The sequence below is a fragment of the Stegodyphus dumicola genome, chromosome 1 (genome assembly GCF_044657685.1).
Source record: "Stegodyphus dumicola isolate Sdum_Otavi_A_Nest chromosome 1, ASM4465768v1".
NCBI classification, from domain to species: domain Eukaryota; kingdom Metazoa; phylum Arthropoda; class Arachnida; order Araneae; family Eresidae; genus Stegodyphus; species Stegodyphus dumicola.
In genome coordinates, this window is record NC_140768.1 from 265,303,758 (window position 1) to 265,326,134 (window position 22,377).

The window sequence follows — 22,377 nt, forward strand, 5'->3', positions numbered from 1 at the left end:
GTGATACAACCAACTGCCATTCTTAAAACCAGAAAAAAGGCTAATTTCAAAATGGATGCAAAAATGTCAGAAATAAAAATCAGAATGATCATTCAGAATCATTTAATCACTAAGAATAGCTTAAGCAAGGCGAAAAAGAAGGTAATTTTTGACTATTGAAATCTGAAAGTTGTCTGGTTCTCTGCAGTGTTTGGCTGATTAATTTACTAAGCTATACATACATACGAGGACTATTCGGTTATGAGAAGTAATACATTCTTGAAACTGTCTTTAAGAGAAGCTGACCCGCATTCGACTCCAGTTTCTCTTAGCTATTCTTATCACCTTAATATCGTCACTAGAAGTTCATTGTAGACTCATTAGGTTTTCTTGATGTGGGGAGACATGAAAAATGAGCAATGCCCTCTTCGGGACTCGAACTTGGACCTCTCTAATACGCCTCGGTATGCTACCGTTACACCACGAAAACATGCAGAAAAGAAGGAGAAAATAGCTTATATATACTGTATGTTTGAAATGTGAACATATGACCTTTTCCTCAATATGCATGTACTTCACTACTTTATGTAAAATATACTTAAAATTGAAAAGTTTTGTGCAAAAGAATACTCATATAAGTTAGAGATAAAAAAATAGGCACATATTTGCTTTATAAAAAAATAATTACATTCTGAATTTTACCAAATCTCAGCAGTTTGGCATTTCAAACAAAATTTCAAGATAATATTTTGGCAAACATGATAAACTATTTTCCTTCTTTGTTACCGAAATTGTTGATATAAAAGTTTTCTATTTACAAAATTTCCTTTTAATACGTATCTCAGTATTCATCAGTGAAATACAAAATGAAAATGTCTTATCAGATCAAAAATAAGCGTATTTCTTTTCAGTCGTATAATGCTGCTTTCGAAAATGTGCTCTGAATTTTATTTAAATTAGCTACACAAAACGGAAACTAATCTGCTCTATCTTGTATTAGAGAATAAAAATACCAAATACCAAGACTTATGCAACAAATTTGATTACATCTTGCAACAGTGTGGGATGCAGAATGCATCAACAACGAAGCTTTCATTTATTCACTTATCTATTTGCATATTATTCTTCTCTGGCATTTGGAATTTCTTTTGCTTAATCTAAATGAGCTTCCCTTTTTTTGAGAGTTTTTGTGATCCAAGTAATAAATTTGAATCCTATTTTGTTGCTGTAAGGAAATTTTCAATTTCATTTTTCTCGAGGGCATTAAAAAGTGCTATCTCCCTTTTTTAAAGAGAAATTATTTCGCATTGAAATTGAACACGACATGAATCAATGCTTGGTAGTTGATATTTACCTGAAGTTAAAATCTTGTTTATTTTTGGGCATTAAATAAAGCAAAAGAGAACAAAAAAGCAAGCATAAATTTAGAAAGTTAATATTATTTTCGAATTTAAAGAAATTTACTTGAGGCCATTTTTTAACTTTTCTTCCCTATTTCAAGTTTTTTCTTCGTGTTTACTCATATGTCAGTTGTTTGAAAAAGCTGAGAGAATCTTTTTATACATATCGATTACCATGTCATTGATAAAGTGATCTATTTATGATGTCTTCAAAATTAATATTTTGCTGACATGAAATATATTTCCGAAACGCGTCTTACTGGTACTAGGATAAGTATTTCAGACATAGATCTGTGTATTTAAAAAAGAAAGATAAAAATGGCTATTGTAATAATTGTACGTGATTATTTTGTCGGTAGTTTTCCATTTACTGAACTAATTATGGAGGAACATCACTATAGACAGCTTGTTCTTACGACCTAAAAATACTACATTCTTTTAGTTTCATTAAGGTAGAAAAAATAGTGAATTTGTATTGCTAATAGAAGAATTAGTAATGTATATGAACTTGTAAAACCTTTCAGTTATCGATATAGTTCAGAAATTAACATTTCAAACGCTGGAGATTATGTTTTAGAAGCAATTATCTCTTTTGCTTGTGTACAGACATTTACGTTTTGCGTTAGGCTAGTAAATATCACTTAATGCTTTCTGGCCCTTACTTTAAAATAACATAAATTTTCATGTTTTAGTTTTTTTTTTTCTAAATTTCCATTATTTTTCAAAATATGTGAAGATTTTTGGGGCATTTTATATATATTAAAACTTTGATTCCAAATTCAGTTAATTAGTTGACGAATTGAAACAGCTGGGTATTCTAAAAGAATTAACTAAAAAATGACTAAATTAAAATTTGGATTTATGAGCTAATTAAAAATATTCAACTCATTATTAATTTGCTTATTTATTAATTTGAATTACTAATTTGAATTATTAATACTAATTATTATTATTACTAATTTGAATATTTTGATGCTAATTTAGAAGTATGTCAAAACAAAAATAGGTAAAAGCGACGCTTTAAATATAATACTTTAATTGCTTTTATCGTGGATCAATAAACTTGATTGACAAAGCTCTAATAAATTCGACATAAATAAATTTGTGACCTATTTTTAACTCATCAGAAGATGGAAGCCGAAAACTTTTTATCAACTTCCATCATTTTATTACTTGGATCTTCAGAAATCAATTAGCGGGATTTCCCATTTATATAATACTTCGATGAGTTTCTGTCGTTAATAATTCCTTGTTACAAATACTAAAAGAGCTAGAAATCATTTGCTTAGGGCCGTTTTTCTTGACTTGCAGCGAAGCCTTTTAATTTAAATATGGGTTTTGGAAGATATAGAAATATTCTACACGCCCAAGTATCTTACTGCATATTTATTATTACTAAATTAATGCATTTTAGTTTGAGGCAGACTAAACAAATTGTTAATATCTGAAAGAATTTTAGTTTATTCTTTCCATTAAAGGATTTAATATACACTCTTAGGAAAAAAAAAGGGGAGGGGACGCACCACGACGCACCGAGAAGATATAAATCAAATTGGACACAAATTGATATGCATACAGGTTTCGACTGAAAATGCAAAATTTTACATTTTGGCTGCTAATGAATGAACGGTTGTAGCTACAGAGCATCTGATTTGCGCAACTGGCAGGATATTTAAGAGGAGAAATTACGATTCTTTGCGAATTTCATTCCGTGTACTCTGGTAGACAGTAACTATGCCTCGCATACAGATGCGCGAACGATATGCATAGATGTCAGAATTTGAGAGAGATCGTGTAATCGGGCTCAAAGAAGCCGGTTGGTCTTATCGGCGAAAAGCTCGACATTTGAGGAGCGACGCCACTATTAGACGATGTTGGCAGGAATGGCTGAACTATGGCCGCACATAGTGTCAAGAAGGAAGAGGTAGGCCTAGAGAAACGACAGAACGTGAAGACCGAGCAATCGCCAGAGCGGCATTTACAGCCCCATATGCATCATTATCATCGATTGTACGTGCAACTAGTGCTTCAGTGTCTGCAAGGACCATTCATAGACGGCTCACAGAAAGGGGGCTGAGGTCACGGCGCCCCTTTCGCCGACTACCATTGACCTCTGTACAACGTCAAGCCCGTTTGCAGTGGTGTCGGGCTCATTCGCACTGGAATGTCACTGACTGGAGTAGAATAGTCTTCAGTGATGAGTCCCTCTTTGAACTGAGCCCCGATGACCAGACAAGGCGAGTCTGGAGACTCCCCGGACGGCGGTGTGATACCAACCCGACTGTCCTGCGGCAGACAGGCCGACAACCAGGAGTGATGGTCTGGAGTGCCATTTCATTTCATAGTAGGATCCCTTTGCTTGTCATCCGTCGCAACCTTACAGCACAGCAATACGCCGACGAAGTTCTAAGGCCCATTGTGTTGCCCTTCATGTCACGCCACCCTGGGCTTACATTTCAGCGAGAGAATGCCCGCTTCCACACTGCACATGTTTCTACTGCTTGCCTTTTAGTGCTTGCCGAGCATTACCTTGGCTAGCAAGGTCGCCGGATCTCTCTCCTATTGAGCACGTTTGGAGCATTATGGGCAGGGCCCTCCAGCTCGGGATGTTGACGATCTAAGGCGCCATTTGGACAGGATTTGGTACGATATCCCTCAGGAGGACATCCGCAACCTCTATCAATCGATGACAAGCCAAATAACTGGTTGCACAAGGGCCAGAGCTGGACAAACGCGTTACTGACATTTTCACTTTGTGAAGCTCTGTCACTTCAATAAATCATCCAATTTTTTCTCAAACTGTAATCATTTGTTTTTCTGTACATGAGCATCACTTCTAACGATTTTCGTCCCATTCGGATAACTCCTTCATGGTACGCTTTTTTTTTCTTTTCTTTTTTTTTCTTTTTTTTTTTTTTTTTTTTTTTTTTAGTCCAAAGGGATTTGAATCCCGAAGGACTATTAGTTTCGTTTTGGCATTTTGCGTCGGAGTCATAAATGTCGGTTCACTTTTCAAACTGTTGCCACAAAATGTTAGAGTCCTGCATTATATTTGAAGAAATTAAATAATGAAAAATCTGCATAAATGTATGTATATTTCTCGTATTGTGATAAAACAACGGTACATAGAGTCATCGAATTTTGAATAACGTAATCCTCCAACGAATATGAGCATGTGGAAGACCAAATTTGAAATTTGAAATTTGTTTTATGATCGATTTCCTATTTTTTAAAACTTTGACGAATTTTTGATTAACAAACTCAAGGATTTCAAAGCGAGCAATGGCAACGTTGTGCAGAAAAAAGATTTTTATCTCCAGCGCGTGAGTCTCTGTATCGGAAATTCTAAAGATATGCTCGTTTTAAAACTATTTTGCGATATTGCTGTTGCACTGGATCTTATGGTTTAAGTGCGAGGAACATGATATTTAATAAAGAAAGGTAACACACAAAATGTTAAAAAACGCCCCTTTGGACGTAATTTAAAATCTGAAACATTTCAGATTTTTTTTTTTTTTTTTTTTTTTTTACCGTCTAAGAGGTATTTGGTATGGAACCATCGACTAGTTTTAGTTTTGAAGCAAAATGTATCAAACTGGCAATCTGCAACATTGTTAGCCCAAAGGACGTTAAACCAGAAGGGCTGTTAATGTCACAACGGCATTTTGCGTCGATGTTTTTTAAACTGTTGCATCCAAATATTATCGCCATGCATTATATTTAATCATACATACATAATATTTAATCAATAAAGGTAACACACAAAACGTTAAATGCGTAGTATATCCTTTTATGCGTAGTATAAATTTAATTCGCTGTTTCAGAATAAAAAACAACTAACGGGGAAGCCCGCCACATAAGTGGGCTTCAGCCAAAGCAAAACTTATATGTTCTATGGACACCTGAAAAGAAAATGTATAAAAGCATTTCAATATGAAAGAAATATTTTCTGTCTTTCCAAGCAACATCAAATTCGTAAATAAACTTTTTGTTGCCAAACCAGGAAACAGAAACTTTTGACACTTCAGGTTAATTAATTAAAATCATACTTATGACGTTATGATTTAAATTTAATATAATATAACAACTTTTTATGAATATCAACAAAAGAATTAACGTGGCATTTTCGACTTACAATGATGTCACATGCAATCGCGTTCTTCCTTCAACTCAGAATATGACTTTATATAATAATAATATATTTAATGTTTGTCAATGCTATTTTTATTTCATAGTTTCTATAACTTAAAATTTTTTATTAACAAACTCTACGATTTGAAAGCGAGCAGTGGTAACACTTTTCAAAATAAAGCATTTTTATCTGAAGCGACTCCCGAGACTGTTTCCACTCAGAAAAATGAGTGCGACAATTAGCGTTTTCACAATTTTTAATTAATATATCGACTGATTAAAGTCGTACGAAGGTGAGAATGGTCCAAATGGCTGCCCACGAATTTTTGGAATCTGGGGGAGGGGGGCGGTACCTCTCCCGTAACTCAACTCCACACAGTTTCGGAGGAGATAATACCACAAACAAACAGACAGACGCTCACAGATTTTAATAGATTAGCGGTTCAGATTTTAATAGATTAGCGGTTAGTAAATCAGCGGCTCTCAACTTTTTGACTAACGCGTACCAACTAAACCAAAAATGGAAATGGAAAAACTTTTAGTACTACCACTATATTTCATAATGATTAATTTTCAATTTCTCAATAGAAATATTAAAAAATTATAGATATATTTCCCCTTTTCACAACCCATTCGCTATTTGAATTAAATATGCAAACATTAAAAAAATATTAGACTAAAAAATTGGTTACTATTTTAATTATCAAAATTTAAGGTATTGTTGCGTGCGTACGGGTTCGTAAAGATTGAATGCACAAGTCGGATAAAAAATTAATAAAATTTACTCCTATCACAAGATATAAAACAAAATGCTGAAATTTTTTCTCAAAGATATTCGTACAATATCGCAGTATCACACAATATAATCAGTAGCTATATTTTAAACTACAAAAACATTAAATAGAACGCAATCCAAGGCGCAGAGAAAGCTAATCCGATCTCACCACGAATTCGCTACAATCAACAAACAGCATTTACCTAATCAACTAAACTGAAATATTTTTCTCCTGCTTTTTAAAGTTTGTTAATTAGTCACGAGAAGCTTCTGGTAATTTCCGTTTTCTCGAAATTTCTGGAAGGCAAAAAATCTCATGCTGCATTGCACGGGATATAAAACAATTTTAATAAAAAATAGCAAACTAAATACAAAATTCGTAACAGTATAATACTTTAAGTTTAAAATTTGAAGTTAAATTCCAGTCTGTTAAAGAGAGATCAGTTTCTTTACCTCTGGTCTTAAATTTCATTTAGCTTTAATCGTAAATTAGGATGCACTTTTAAATTTTGTTTTGTATTTATTTTTCAAATATAACATGGAAGAAAATCCTTGTTTACAGAAATAGATTGTGCAAAAAGGCAATAAAAGCTTTATTTGAAATGCCTTTAAATTCTTTCTTTTCGGTTCAGTCAAATGTTAATAAGCGTGTTATTCTTGAAATCTTCAGTTAGAGTTCGATCACAGGGAATTTCCATAAATTGTTTTTTTTTTCTTCAGGAGATTTTTGAATTTAATTGTTAAAAATATTTTGTTTCTTTGAATTCCATATATTTTTCTCTTGCGTACCACCGGTTGAGAGTAGCTGGTATAGATAATTGTCTTTTATCACAGCGGGAACTACATTCAATAAAGTAAACACTATGCTTCAGTAATGAGAACGAAGAAATTGAGAGGGTATCTTTTCTCACAGAATTTAATTTTTTGCATCAGTTTTTATAATGAGAAATTTTAATCGCTCATATTCAGTGGTCGATTTCAGTTTAGAGTTTGCATGCCGAGCGTGGGTACTTCACTAAATAGGCGAGTATTTAGTTCGTATTTAATAACAATAATAATAAAAAAATCTAGATCGCTATTTACAGAGATCAAAGGTATACAGTTAAATAACTTTGCTTAAACATTTTGCGAGAATTCCTGCGCCAGGATTTCAGAAAGCTTTAATTACCTGCTTGAGAACACCGTGTGGTTCACAGAAAATGCTCGAATTTCACCTAACCAGAAGTTTTATTCTTTATATTCTATAATTTTTCGAATCCCTGATTCTCAAGAAAGGTTCTAGTGTATATTTATCATCTAACGTTTGATTCATTTTATTTTGGAACAAATTGTACCAAATTGTAAATATTGCAGTGTTGTTACTTTTACCATCCGTCTGTGAAGTAAGGAAAAAATTCTTGTCGAAATTTTGGTAATAATAATAATTTTTTAATTACTGTCCTTCATTGACATATTAAGCTTTTTCTAAATGTGAAAATGCAGTTCTTACCAAAATGGGTAACGGAACTACAGTGTCTTGAAATGAAAATAATTATTAAATTATTTACAAACGAAATATAGAAAAATAATGAAAGATCTTATCTCAGATTACTACAGTTAAATGCAATGTTTTTCGCTCCTTGCGTTTCGGACAAAATTGATGGAGTGGAATGACATCACGATAAGTAACGACTTTAAATGATCAGAAATTTTATTGGGAAGTGTAACGTCATGCAATTTAATCTGTTTACTACTGCGTAGAGTTGTGTAAAAGTTTTACTAGTTTATTTGAAGGTTTGACATCTTTGATGTTCCAGAAACATCGGAAAAAAATAATTTCGAACTTCGAATATATTATTTTGCATAAAATCGATGTTAAAGCAAACTGAGAAAGTCATCCACATTTCTTGAATTTTGTGTCTAACGCAGAGCATGTGCAACACTCTACGAAATAAAACATTTTTATCTTCAGCGCGCGAGATGGTCTGGCGGAAATTCTAAAGGTATGCTGTTTTCAAATATTTGTAGCCCAAAGCGGCGTCAGCCCAAATGCTCTCGAAACGTCTGCCGAAACGTGTATGTGTCTATCACTGAAAAAAGCAGAATTTTACTGACAGGGCTTTTTAAAATAAAATGCGAAGTTTTATTTTGCATTTCTTTTTGAAAACCCTGTAACTAAAATTATGTGTCTATGGTTAATTTTTTAAAAAATAATATTTTTACGCACCTTTTAACGGTACGCTATATGAATAATTGGAGGAAAAAAAGGTGAATCTAACGAGATATACCCTTTAATTTTTATCAGCTTTCATTTACAATTAATAATCTGTGTCTCAAAAAGCTTTAAATTTCATATTTTCCTTTAGCAAGTAGACGAAATGTTTAACAATGATAATAATAGGGATAGGCCAGATAATAATAGAGATGTTGTAGACTTTTATAGATAAAAGCTACTGTTTACCAAATATTATTATTAGCAGTTAATCAGCTTTCACATTTCATCTTAAAAATAACGCAGCATTTCTTTAAGTTGCCATGCGGAAGTACAGATTCAGGTGTGAAATATAACTCATGTGTGAAATTTTATACCATAAAGTTCTTTGGCCCGTTACAAGACGAATAATGCGTCTTTTTTCAGTGGGGATTGTTCTGTAACTAACTGTTATTGTAATAGTTGACGACACGAAACTAAGCGAAAAACCTTGTTTTGAGGTATCTAACACGGATTTGTGATATCCTCATTCTGGTTATTGTCCAGTAAAGCTTATGAGAAAGAAAAGAAAGTAAGATTTCTATGAAATGTGCCATGAGAGTTGAGATTTGGTTTGTCTATTTAAGAGTACATTGATCCGTAGTCTTAGCGTACACAGTTAAATATTAAGGTACAAGCTGGCTTAATAAATTACCAAAACGTCTATTTAACACTAGATCCACGAGACTCACCATTTTGATGACCTTCATGAGCAAAATTATAAAAATCAGTATTTTTAAATTTTTCTAATTTAATTATCGATCTGATGAGATGAATACTTACCCAATATATTTTCCCTTGAGCCTTTTTATTTTACAACTCTCTGTGATGTATACTTATATCTACGGATACCTTTCAAAATGCCGGGTAAGTTAGTATCATAGGTAATCGCCATAGACCGCTCTTTTTATTATTATTATTATTATTATTATTATTATTATTTTTTCGGTTACAAACGGAAAAATAGTTAAAACGTAGATACTAAATAAATAAAATGCCAAAGCTTTTAGATTTTATATCACGCCTAAAGAGACTTTTTCAACGTTTTGTGTATTGCCTTTATTTATAAAATACCATGTTCTTAGCTCTTAAACCAGCATTATCACAAAATATTTAAAAGCAGCATATCTTTAGAATTTCCGATAGACAGTCTGGTGCCCTGGAGATAAAAATGTTTTTTTCCGCGCAGAGTTGTGATTACTCGCTTTGAAATCGTTGTGTTTGTTAATCAAAAATTCGTTAAAGTTTTAAAAAATATGAAATAGGCAGTAAAATAAATTCGAAATTCAAAATTAGGGCTTCCAGGTGCCTATGTTCAGGTGGAGGATAACATTATTCAAAATTTGATGGCTCTAGGTACCTTCGGTTTTTCATAATGGGAGAAACATACGTATATTCATGTAGATTCTTCATTATTTAATTTCTTTAAATGTAACACAGGGCGACAATATTTGGTGGCAACAATTTAAAAAGTGATTCGCCGTTTATAGTGAAAGGCTACAAAATGCCGAATTCTTGTCTGCTTGCTGACTCCAAATTCTTGTCTGCAACTAGTGCTAGAACTACAACTGAGCACAGTAATTCGTCTTCAAACTAGAATTAGTCATCATGAGACTCAGATCAGCCTCCCGTTAGTTGCATTCAGATAAGGGAATGTACAGAATTAAGACATTACTTTTTGTGTATTTGAGGTTGCTTTATAGATAGCTTAACAGTTCATCAATCCGAAATCTCGGACTATGGAAAAACAATGTTTATTTTTCTGTGATACAAGACTGAGTGCTTTATCGCCCTCTTAGCAAATTTAATTGCATTTGTTGCATGGAAGTCTACAGACAATTTTTGTTCTTTGAGAAAAGTGTACTTTTTTTTAGTCCATATTATGTTAGCTAGCATTGATTATTTGTTAAAATCACGGAAAGAATTTTCGAAACTAATATTTCAGACTTCTTTTTGCAGATAGTAAATGCTCTCGTGTCAAGCACCTTTCCATAACATCAATTTGGAACATCGCGTAACCAAGCTGACCACCTTCACAAAAGACCAAAATAATCTGGAACTGTAGGTCAGTAGTCTCAAATTCAAACTGCACTAATAATCAGAAAAAAAAATTTAACTTATACGTATTTCTAAAGGTTCTGAAATCTAAAGGTTGGTATCTGTAAGGAATTTTCATTGGTTACACTTTGTAATTCGAACATACTGACAGCTAAAACTGAATTTTCCAACCGACATTTGTTTCAAATAATTCTTATATATTTAATTAATCCCTAAATAACTTAATTTCAGTTAAAGAAATTACAAAAACTTCCCAAGTGGGTTAAAACTTGAGAATAAATAAGCACAACCTATTCAAACTCTTTCATCACTCAAAAATTTTCTTTGACGCATACAGAAAAAAAATACATATATTTGCATGTAAAGTAATTATAAACTTCCTTAGCTCTTGCCACAGTTTTCAACTACAACATCTCATGGCTTTTCGATTGATGGGTTTGATAAATTTCATAACCGTGAAAAAAACTGTCACAACTGCGGAAGAGAAACTGTTTGCATATAAATTTATTCGTAATAAAGCGATAATTCTTGTTGCAAACATTCGTAACTGAGGGTATTTATCTTTTGTCAAATACGAATACAAGTTAATCAAATCTGTATCTTCAAATATTTGGATAAGATTTATAACCGATATTAAATTTGTAGAATCATTAAACTATATCGTTGCAGGAAACGTAAAAAATGTGCAATGCTTTCACCTGGATTCGAACTCTGAACCTCCCGAAGATACCACGAAGATACGTGGAAAGGAAGGAAAAAATACCTTATTCTCCCCCCTTTTTTTTTAAAAGAGCAACTGGAGATGAGGAGACCCAGTCGCCAAATCCTACTAGTGATGAATTATCATCTATTACCTTTTAGCTCGGGCAATTGTTATAAGGTTATACTTGGTCTAATCCTGGAACTTTAGTCTTATAATCCTAATTGACAGGTAACGGGTTATCGTAATGTCTACAATAGTACGACTATAACATACGAAGGTTTTAAATAACCTTTTATTGAACTGGATTTGTAAAAAAAGAACACGGCTTGTGCTGCAGACAACCACTGCTTATGGCGATGCAAATTAAATCAAAGCAATCAAATCAGTTTAAACACTGATCAGTAGTCTAAGGCTAATATTAAACTACAAGCCAGCTCAAATAATCTAAGGCGTAAAGTTAAAGTAGCGGCTGCACAGCGTGCAAAGCCGAGAAAATTGCATTTACGAATTATTTAACTGCATTTATAGATTTTCTGAGGCCTTATTCATGTTTGTTTATGATAATGAAAACAATGTAAAATTGAACTGCAAGTCATAAAAGTCTTATCATAACAACACTCGTTTTCTTCAAGTTCTTATCACAATACTTCTAATTAATTTAAAAGAAATGTATTCGCGGTCCATATAAAATTATTCCGGAGGCTGCATGCGGGTCGCGTGTTGCCAGATGGAGACATTGCACCAGTCTGAGATGATCGTTTTAGAGAAAGTTCACTGAGTTATTAGCCCAAAGGAGTATTAGACCTAAAGCGCTAGTCTCAAAAACGGCATTTTGCGTCGTTTCACTTTCTGCATTGGTATACTCGTACTTTTCAAACTGTTGCCACTAAATATTATCGCTATGTATTATATCTAAAGAAACTAAATAATGAAGAATCTGCATGAATGTCTTTCGCACTGTGAAAAAACAACGGTACCTAGAGCCACCAAATTTGGAATAACGTAGTTATCCAACCGAACATGGGCACTTGGAAGCCCAAATTTTGAATTTCGAATTTGTTTTATTATCTATTTTATATTTTGTAAAGCATTTATGAGCTTTTGATTAAGAAACTCAACGATTTCAAAGCGAAGAATAGCAACACTATACGGAAAAATAAAACATTTTTATCTCCAGTGCGCGAGATTGTGTATCGTAAATACTAAGCTATGCTTTTTTTAAATTATTTTGTGGTGCGAAGAACATGATATTTAATAAATAAAGGTAATACACCAAACGTTAAAAAGCGTCCCTTTGGGCGTAGTATAAAATCTGAAAGCTTTCACATTTTTTTTCTTTTTTATCATTTTTGATTGATGATAAAAGGAAATATTTATTTTTCCTCACTAAAAGGGCTTTAAGTGTCAAATTTGATGCATCTTTTCCGAAAAGAAAAGGCTTTATAAAATATTTATTGTACCCTTCCGGCATTTCTACTTGAAGTGATTTTAAATCTTTTGCGCACCCTTATGTTTAAAGTTACCTAAGGTTGACTGAGAGGAAATTTAAGGTGAAGCAAAACAAAACAGCCTGTTTAGCAACATCGCATCTCTGACGTAGAATCCTTGCATGGTGCTCCCTTACGACGTGCTAAGTGCTAAACTGGCATATTCCTCATATTAAATTCCGGTTTATCAGCTGCAGCGTGTGATCCGCAGGTGTTGCTATTTTAGGTCGAATTTTTAAACCACTTTTCACTTGCCTTGATGAAACTTTCTTCTTTCCTTGTGCCCAATATAGCAGGTGGATTAATCTAGTACTAGAAGTGGATCAATATCGATAAAGAACAGGTCGGTCGAAAATGAACTTTGCAGCTTGAATGCTATTTTTAGGTACAACTAGATATTTTTAGACTCTCACTTTTCCTGCTTACTGAAGGCGGGGACAGCAATCAAACAGTCAAACATTTGGGGAATTCCAGATTTTGGCCTAATGCACTTGTGGACCATTCTTGAAGTATATATTTCTAGTTTGATTGCTTCGAGTGATTTGTATGCATTATTTCCACTCTAGATAAAAGTTGTATTTCAAAAACAATACCAACGAAAACAAAGATAAATAAAATCTGAATTCCTTCAGATTTTATATTACGCAAAGGGGTGTTTTTTTAACGTTTTGTGAGTTACCTCTACTTATTAAATATGTTCTTCGCACTTAAACCATAAAATTAAATTCAACAGCAGTATCACAAAAAACGAAACCTCGCGCATAAACTATCCGTGCTTGAAGATGCACGCGGTGTTAATGTTTATGAATCGCTTTGAAATTGAGCTTATTAATCAAAAATTCGTTAAAGTTTTACGAAATATGAAATAGGTAATAAAACCAGATCCAAGTTCCAAATTTGCGATTTCAGATGACCATATTAGAGTGCAGGACTAGGTTATTCAAAAATTTGATGTCTCTAGGTACCGTTGTTTTTTCGCAATGCAAGAAACATGCATACATTCACGCAGATTCTTCATTATTTAATTTCTTTAAATATAATGCAGGGCTGTAATATTTAGTGACAACAATTTGAAAAGTGATTCAGACTTTTATAGTGAGCCAATGCAAAATGTCAAAATGAAATTCATAACCCTTCTGAGCTAACGTTCCACGATGTGTTAACAGGAATATTAGAAGAGTTATAAACGTAAAGAAAAATCTGTTTTATTTTTTAAAGTGTGGAGACATTAGGTATTTTTGAAGCAGGAGAGATGAAAAATGGGCAATGCCCTGGCCGGGACTCGAACCTCTCGAGTACACATCGAATGTGCTGGCCGTTACACCACGAAGACATCCTAAGAAAGCGGGAGGAATACTTTATATACCCACTTTTAAAGGGCTACTGGGAATTAGGGGACCGCATCGCCAAATCCTGGTGATGGAGAATCATCATCCACCACCTTTTTTAATTCGGACGCCACTGTAGAGTCATTAGGATTTTTTGGAAGTCAAGAAACTGAAGGAATGAGCATTGCGCTCGCCGGGACTCGAACCTATGCGCCGAGTGTGCTTGTGAAAGCTGGCTAATTGCTATGCAAGGTACACGGTAAATGGCACTGTAGTGCAACTTATCGGCTCCAAAATTTGAAAAGACTTTTATAAAAGTGTTTCTGTAAAATATGTTGCATTATGTTATTGTTCTAAGTTTTTATAAAAATAACCTTTGGAATTTTGACCACAGAAGCATCTTTATCGTAGCTTTTCCAAAACTTTTGAGCGAACTTTTACGATGGCAAGTAAACCAAACGTAATGTAAGACGCATATGTTTGCAAGAGAAATCTTTGAAAACTTCCAAGTACCTTTCACTTTTTAATGGAAACTATCGTACTTTTTGTAAACTATCGTAGTCATTGGCCTAAATATCTTTGATGTACGTATTGGGATCATTGTTGATGATGACAAAGATGTTACCGATGAAAACTGATTCAAAAAGATTTAGCAGTAATCGAGGCCTATTGAACACTTTCTTTTATTACTGGCATAACATTTTCTTGAACTTAAAACTTGAAACTTAATTGGCACAATCTTCGCACCCGCATTTGATCAGTTACATTTATGCTTTTTGACATCTTTGTAACAATATATTTTGCATAAGAAAATGAATTGGCAACATATTAGGAGAGTAGAAAGCGAGAAAAGAATACTTGGATTAGAACATGGATGCTAGAGTACTACTTAATTTCTACCGGCTTCGTAAATTTTGTGGAGACATTAGGTTTTTTTTGGAAGCAGGATATATGAAAAATGAGCAGTGCCCTCGCCGAAAATCGAACCACGGATCTCAGTAATACACGCCATTTTGACCAAACTATATATAAGACAAATGCAACTGCATAAATTTGTCTACAAAAGTATAATAATTCTAACTCCATTTCAAATTGTTTTTCAATTGAGTAGCATTTGACTGCATCGTAGCATATCAATTAGATCTAAACTGATTAATTAGCTCTAATTAATTAGCTATTTAACCAGCTGCTGCTATATTTAGTAACAATTAATTGCAGTAATAGCTTTTACTCTAATTAATTTTAGTCTAATTTATCAGCTTTTACTATAATTAGCTGAGCTGGTTAATTAGCTGTAAGCTGATTAATTAACTCTAAGACGATAATTGGTTCTAGGCTGTAAATGTATAACTAGCAGAAAGTTAGAAATTATATATTTAGCTACTATTCTAGGCTTGCAAACGAAATTTTAAGATTAATGCAATTGCATACATTCGGCATAAATTTGTCCCCAAAAGTGTAATATTCTTAACTCATTGTAAATTGTTTTCAAAGGAGGTAGCATTTTGTCCCATTTTAAAAAATAACAAGAGTAGATTGTTTATGATTTAGTTAGATACTTCCTTGTTGTTTTCTCATCATGTAAACGTGCTTTTTTTTTAAAAAAAAAAAGCTAATTCCTTCTATCAACCTGTGTTGAATGGTACAGCAAAAATCATAAGAATGAATATAAAAAGCGAGGAGGAACAGGAAGAGGAAAAGCAAAAACAAGCACTAGGAAGTTCTGATAATAATAATCTTATTACCGTTTAAATTTTCCCACAATTTACAACTGAAAATAATATGAAAGGAACACGAGATTAAAGAGACATTCTGTTCTTATAAGGAAAATTTTACATGTTTCTTAAGTTTTTCAAATTCTTACAATAATATTATTACTATGCCAGAAGAATTAAGTCAATAACCATAACATTAAGGCATGAAAATACGTAATTTTATTCTAATTTAAGCTAATGTTAAAAAAAAAATAGTTTTTGTTATAAGGTATCTTCACCTTTCTTTCCGCATGCCTTCGTGATGTAAATAGAAGCACATTCAACATGTAGTCGGGAAGTTCAGAGTTCGAAACCCGGCGAGGACACTAATCATTTTTCACGTTTCTCAGCATAAAAAAAAACCTAATGACTCTACAATTGGTGCCCGAACTAAAAGATGGTGCACCAAGAAGGAATTAAAAAGTGGTGGACCACTCGTCACTACGAAGATTTGGCGACTGTCCTTATAAAAGGGGAGTATACAAGGTATTTTCTCTCTCCTTTCCTCATGCCTTCCTGGTGTAATTAGAAGCCCATCTTGCGCTTATTCGAGAGGTCCAGGGTTCGATTCCCGGCGAGCGCACTGCACATTTTTCACGTATCCTGATTCAAAATAATCTAATGACTCTACATGGTATTCACTAAGTAAATCTATTATTTGATTGCAGAAAATGATTTTGTAAGTAAATTTGAATTGATGATTTGTACTGGATGTCCCTAAAATTGTACAGATCTACTTAAATGCCATTATTTAAGCATTCTCAGAAAATATTAAAAGGCGTTATATTTTTGTTGAAAAAGGAATTTTAAAATGCTATGAAATCTCTCTAAGACCTCTACCTTTGATCCTAGGCAGTTTGTTCTTTTGTGTAAGTGTTAGTTTAAGAAAGTTCAAAATCATTGTTTACATATATTCCAAAAATATTAACCATTTTCAGACGCAGGTAGGTTGGTTTCCACGATAAAATCACTTCACTATATTTCTAATTTAATACGATAATAAATCATATTTGACTCACTTTGGAAAAGTCAGCAATACTTGATTTTGCCGTTTAATTAAGGAAGTATTTTTATGTGACAAAAGTTGTTTAAATTATAAGGTATTTCTCCCGCCTTCTCCGCATGCCTTCGTGGTATGGTGGTCTGCACACTGTCTGTATTTATACTCAACAGACGTAAAGCGAACAAGAAGGTACCGCAATCTATCGACAAAAATAGTAAGGAAAATTGAAAAATTAAGCTAACAGAATTTTAAAAGCGTTAGGAAGGAACTGGACTGGAATTAACGTCGTGTGCGTTACTTCTTTTACGTATTAATAAAATTGTCACTTTCCCTTCGTTGCAGATTTCTTTATTCCTGATGAAGATGGACCCGTACCTGTATGACCTCGAAATCCATAGAATCTTAAATAAAATCCATGCCAACCAGAAGATTGTTGCTTTCATGTAAAAATAGCTTTGTTTACATTACATTTGATGAAAAACTATAAATGTCTCTATTTATTCCATCATGAAATTGAGATATGTCGTTTTCAAAACAATAATGCAAGTAAAATTACGTATGGAGATGAAAATTTGTGAACCAAGCAAGTACATAAAAATTTATTTAGAAAAGAAATTAACCCTTTCATTATTTCTCCCCTACCGTTAAGGAAAATCAATGTAACTAAAAATAACTAAAAATAAATAAAAATTTCTTAAATTATCTGACGTCATGAATGGAGATGGATGTCACCGATGATCAGCTAGTATTTGATTAGACACCAGCGGGCTTTAATTTTGAGTTTTCTTATTATATCAAATTCAATTTGCCGAGAAGGAGAAATGTTATTAGGTGACCATTCAGGATGAAAAATCGCTATTACCCTTAAAATAATGAAAAATATCTCATTAAATCTTCATGTTTTACATGTATAGTGAAAGATGTTGTGAACCTAATTTATTCTCTGAAAACGTTATCATTATCGATACCTTTTATACATATCCTAAAACATTCAGTGTCAATAATGTGTAAAATTCAGTGTAAATTGTTTTAACAATTCAAAAAAAAACTTGTAACTTGAGATCACTTTCGGTCAAGGTAACTTTTATGAAATGAATATGTTTCTGGATAGTGTTGAAGTAAATTTTCTGTACCTCAATCACCGCTTTGTTAATGTATGAATTACGTTTTTTAAAAGAGAGGAACGTAATAGAATACAAAGGTTAAAGTTTGATTTTACCTGGGGTCAGGAAATTTTCATCTCAAATTTTAAAAATTAATTATTAATTGATTAAAGCAGCAGTACTTCCTTATTAAAGCGACTCCCTTGCTTAATGGGCAAAACTTAATCAACACTTAATCGCCCAGTCTTACAAAGCATAATACTTAATGGACCAGTCCTACAATACTTAATGGACCAGTCTGTAACGAGCAATTTTCAAATATCGCCAAGAATTAAGTGCTTATCGCTTTCACAACGAAGCACTCAATTAGATTGTAAAAACAATAGAAAAAAATTACTTTTAAAACTAATACAACTAGTACATAAAGTACTAGACATCTTCCAAGAATAATATTCTAAACTATCTTCTAAAAATGCATTAATAAATTTAGCTCATCTTCTAAAAGCTAATTATTAAACAGATTTATCTACTTTCAGTTGCTCCTGTCACGTTCCATTTGCTAACAAGTGAGCAATAATAATCATTATGGCATCATAAATTTAAAGACACTGCGTTTATTTTGCATAATCGTTTTATTTGCACGTACAAAATGAACGCAATATCTTAATGGCTTAAAGAAAAGATGATTTTATTGATATACAACTATTATCACCATTCTATTTAGAGCGAAACTTTCCCTCCTAAACATTAAAAGAAAAAACATAAAGATGCTTTCAGTCCCCCTAGAACCGTGGCCTTCGAGAAACAAGGCTCTACAGCTCAGTGACGTTGAGCGTGTGACGTCATTCCAGAGAGTGCATCCCTTCTTGGGGTGAAGAGTGCACCCCTTCGTGGGGTGAGGGCAACGCTGGGTCAAAGGTTGTCAGTCGCCATTGCTTCGAAAGAAGAGGTTGAACTGAAATTCTTGACCTAAAATCTTGAGATATTAACTGCATTCCTGATTTTCCTGCAGCTGGATATATTAAATGTGAGGTTTTTGGCAATTTGTGAGTGGTTCCAGAAACAATATAATGCCTTACATGTGCTCAGTGCCGCGATTTAACGGCAATTACAAATCTGGACCTAAAGTGCACATTTTCGCTTTTAATAATGATGCCGATCTGAAAGAAAAGTGGATCCGTGCAATAAAGCGAAAGGACTTCATTCCAACTAAAAATAGCAGGGTGAGCTTTTATTCTTATGATTTCATTGATATTCAAAGAAAAATTAAATATTTAATATGTTTAATATGTCTGTTTTTAAAGCCAAAATCATTTCCAATGAAAAACTAGTGTTAAATATAATAGTAAACAATAACTAGTGTAAAATATAAAAGTATATAATAAATCATTGCCAATGTAAATAAGCAGTATAATAAGCTTTTGTTTCCTGCAATTTGTCTTAAAGTGAATTCTATAATTTTTTTAATAAATGCATGTTGCTTCATAAATTGCATGTGAATATTTTAATGGGTAATTAAGTTCATAATACTATAGTATTATTTAATGTATAATAAATTTTACTTCATATACTGCAGATTAAATATTCAGTAGAAAATTCAGTGCTTAATATAAAGCAATAATCGGGAAAATATACAAAATCTGGAACTTAAAATAGCATTTGTAATATCTAATTTATCTCGACTTTTATTTTAAAACCACTTGTCATTAAGTTTTAGAGATATGAAAGTAATAATGTTTTTCATTTAAAAATTCAAATTCGTGTGCTTATAATATTTTAAGGAAACACATTACCCTTTCAACTCTTTTTTGTCACATTTTCAAGTTTATTCTGAAAATTGTAATCAACATTATATCTAAAAAAAATTATTAAAAAAACTTGGAAAAAAATATTGTTAAACCAGTTGTTTATAAAACATAGGACTATTTTTTTTTAAAATTTCATTTTTATAAATTTGTTATTACGTTTTTTATATTAATATTTTTGCTTTAAATAGCGTTTTTTTGTGTATTCCTTGAAAATCTAAACAAAACTGTTCTTGGAATACTGTATGCTTCTGTTACAAGATTTAATGAAACATTTTGCTGTCATGATTAGAAAAAAATATCCTCATCCTGTTGATAACGCCAAATATTTGAGATTGAAAATAAAATTCGACTTATGTCTTTGATGAAAATAAAGTTAAAAAGTAAAAAAGTTGGAATTGTAGAAATTGATGATTTAAGTCTTGCAGAAAACTTTATAGAACACGAAAAAAATGATAACGAAATGTCTTTAAATATATTTATATCTGATGAAGACATAGCAGCAGCTGAAAGTTATTTGCCTGTGTTCGTATATTTAGCAGGATACTGTGTTAGGAGTGTTCTTAAAAAATTACAATGCTCATTTTGTGAAGACTACCTTTCTTTAAAAAAAGAATTAGCATTTGATGAAAGTTTCAGTTTTTTCAAAATGTTAGACCGTGGTAAACTCTTTTATCCGTCAAAGTATGTAGTAAATTTTGTTTTCTATAATTATATCATAATTCAAAAACTGTGTTCAGATTTCGAAAAAGAATTTTGGAAAGTTCAAGATCAACAGAAAGCAGCATTTAATGTAACATCAGAATATCTAATGAAGGAACAGTTTTTAGAAAAACAAGATTGTTGTGAAAATGAGCATATGTTTGAAAAAGCTCTAAAAATGATAATTTGATCATCAACAAATGCAATGCTCAATAACTATTGTAAGAAAAGAAATGATTTATTGCAACAACAGTCCGTTAAAAAAAAGATGACAAAAATTCAAGATAACGAGCCACTAACAAAAAAAAGAAAACTTCACACATTAGCGCAATGATAAATTTTGGAAGAGCTATAAAATATATGATGTTTCAATTAGATGCAACAGAATAAATACTTAAAAAGATAAAATATACTGGGGGGATGAAGTGCTTGTGCAAGGGACGTCCGGTATCCTATACTGTCATTGCACTTTCCCTGATATGATATAGGCTCTACCACGTGCACTTCGGTAACGAGATGTGGGAACCTCGGCTAACTACCTTGCAAACTTAAAATGTAATTTATAATTCTGTAGTGTGTCCGTTTCAAAAAATTATATCAAAACTCGCACATAGTTACAGGCACAACTTTCAATCTAGAGAGCCCAAAAATTAATTATTATTTTCATAAATTTTAATGTGGATATATCAAGATTTTGCTAAAGAGTAATTCAGATAATAGTAAGAATTCATATCTTAATCAAAATATTATTTAATAAAGACAGCCGACAAAACTAAAGTAATTTTCTGTGAAAGTTTAAAATAGATTTTTGGTTTTGATTCTATAAGAATTCAATTTGATTCTAATTTGATTCTATTCTATAAGAATATTGCTCACTGTAAGTTTAATAATTATTTTTATGAACAGGATTTTTTCAGTAACACCATTTAAAAATAATGTTGGCATTAAAAATTATCATAAAAAATTACATTCTAAATTATTTATACCAATAAATAAATGATGAACTATGCCTTTTTTAATATTTAGTTTATTGTAAAAGACCTTTTTTACACTAGATTTTGTTTTTAAAAAATAAATGTAATAACCGAAAATGCTCGTTCTTTTATCTTATCGCCATACTGACAAAATTATGTACTACTTAGAAAAGGCTGTAAAGAAAAATCGGGTTCTTTTAAAATGCTCTTTTTATTCATAGTTTTCATTTTTATCTATAAATGAAAAATAATGTGCAGTATTTTCAGTTAGAAAGCATAACATTTTTGCATTATAGCGTTTAAGTGTTGAAAAGTTTATCCAAACTATAGAAAGTAAAATGGGATTGAAATAAATAATTATTGATCACCCAGGTGAAAATTTTTATCAAGCGTTAAGAAAAATAAGCTCAGATACCTGAAGTCTTAAAGCATGATATTTAATTAAATGCTAAGATAGTATCACTTATTTAATAATTTCCTGTTTACTTTACATCGGAATAACATAAAATTAGCTTTTACTAATAAATAAACGCGTTGTGGAATCGCTCGCTTTCAGTGGAGAAGAAAGGTTTCTTCGCACTCCATACGGTGACGTCACGAGAGAGCTGGACGGCCTTGTTTCTCGAAGGCCACGCTAGAACAGCAAAGCTTGATACGCTTTGTGGTCATGTGGAACGAGAGATCAAAACACTTGTGTTGCACATGAAGCGAATATGGGCTTGCATGACTTTTGTCAGGAAACGAGGAAGTCATGAAGCCCATTCAAGGCATTATTTGTTCAAGCATTTAGCCAGTTTAGTTCCTAAGCAATTTGTATTTTTGGATGAAACTACGAGATAAATGTTTGCTTGCACACTTAAACATTTCCATGCAGCTGGGATGTTTGTTTTTGTTATCGAATGCCAATAATTCATAAAGAATCAGAGGGAAAAAAAAAGGATGCAT

The 22,377-nt window shown here is 32.3% G+C and overlaps 1 protein-coding gene across 1 annotated transcript in view; it reads right to left on the minus strand.

The window, feature by feature from the left end:
* Positions 1–22,377, minus strand: part of LOC118188755 (uncharacterized) — a 45,313-nt gene that overhangs the window by 12,675 nt on the left and 10,261 nt on the right. The window lies entirely within an intron of this gene.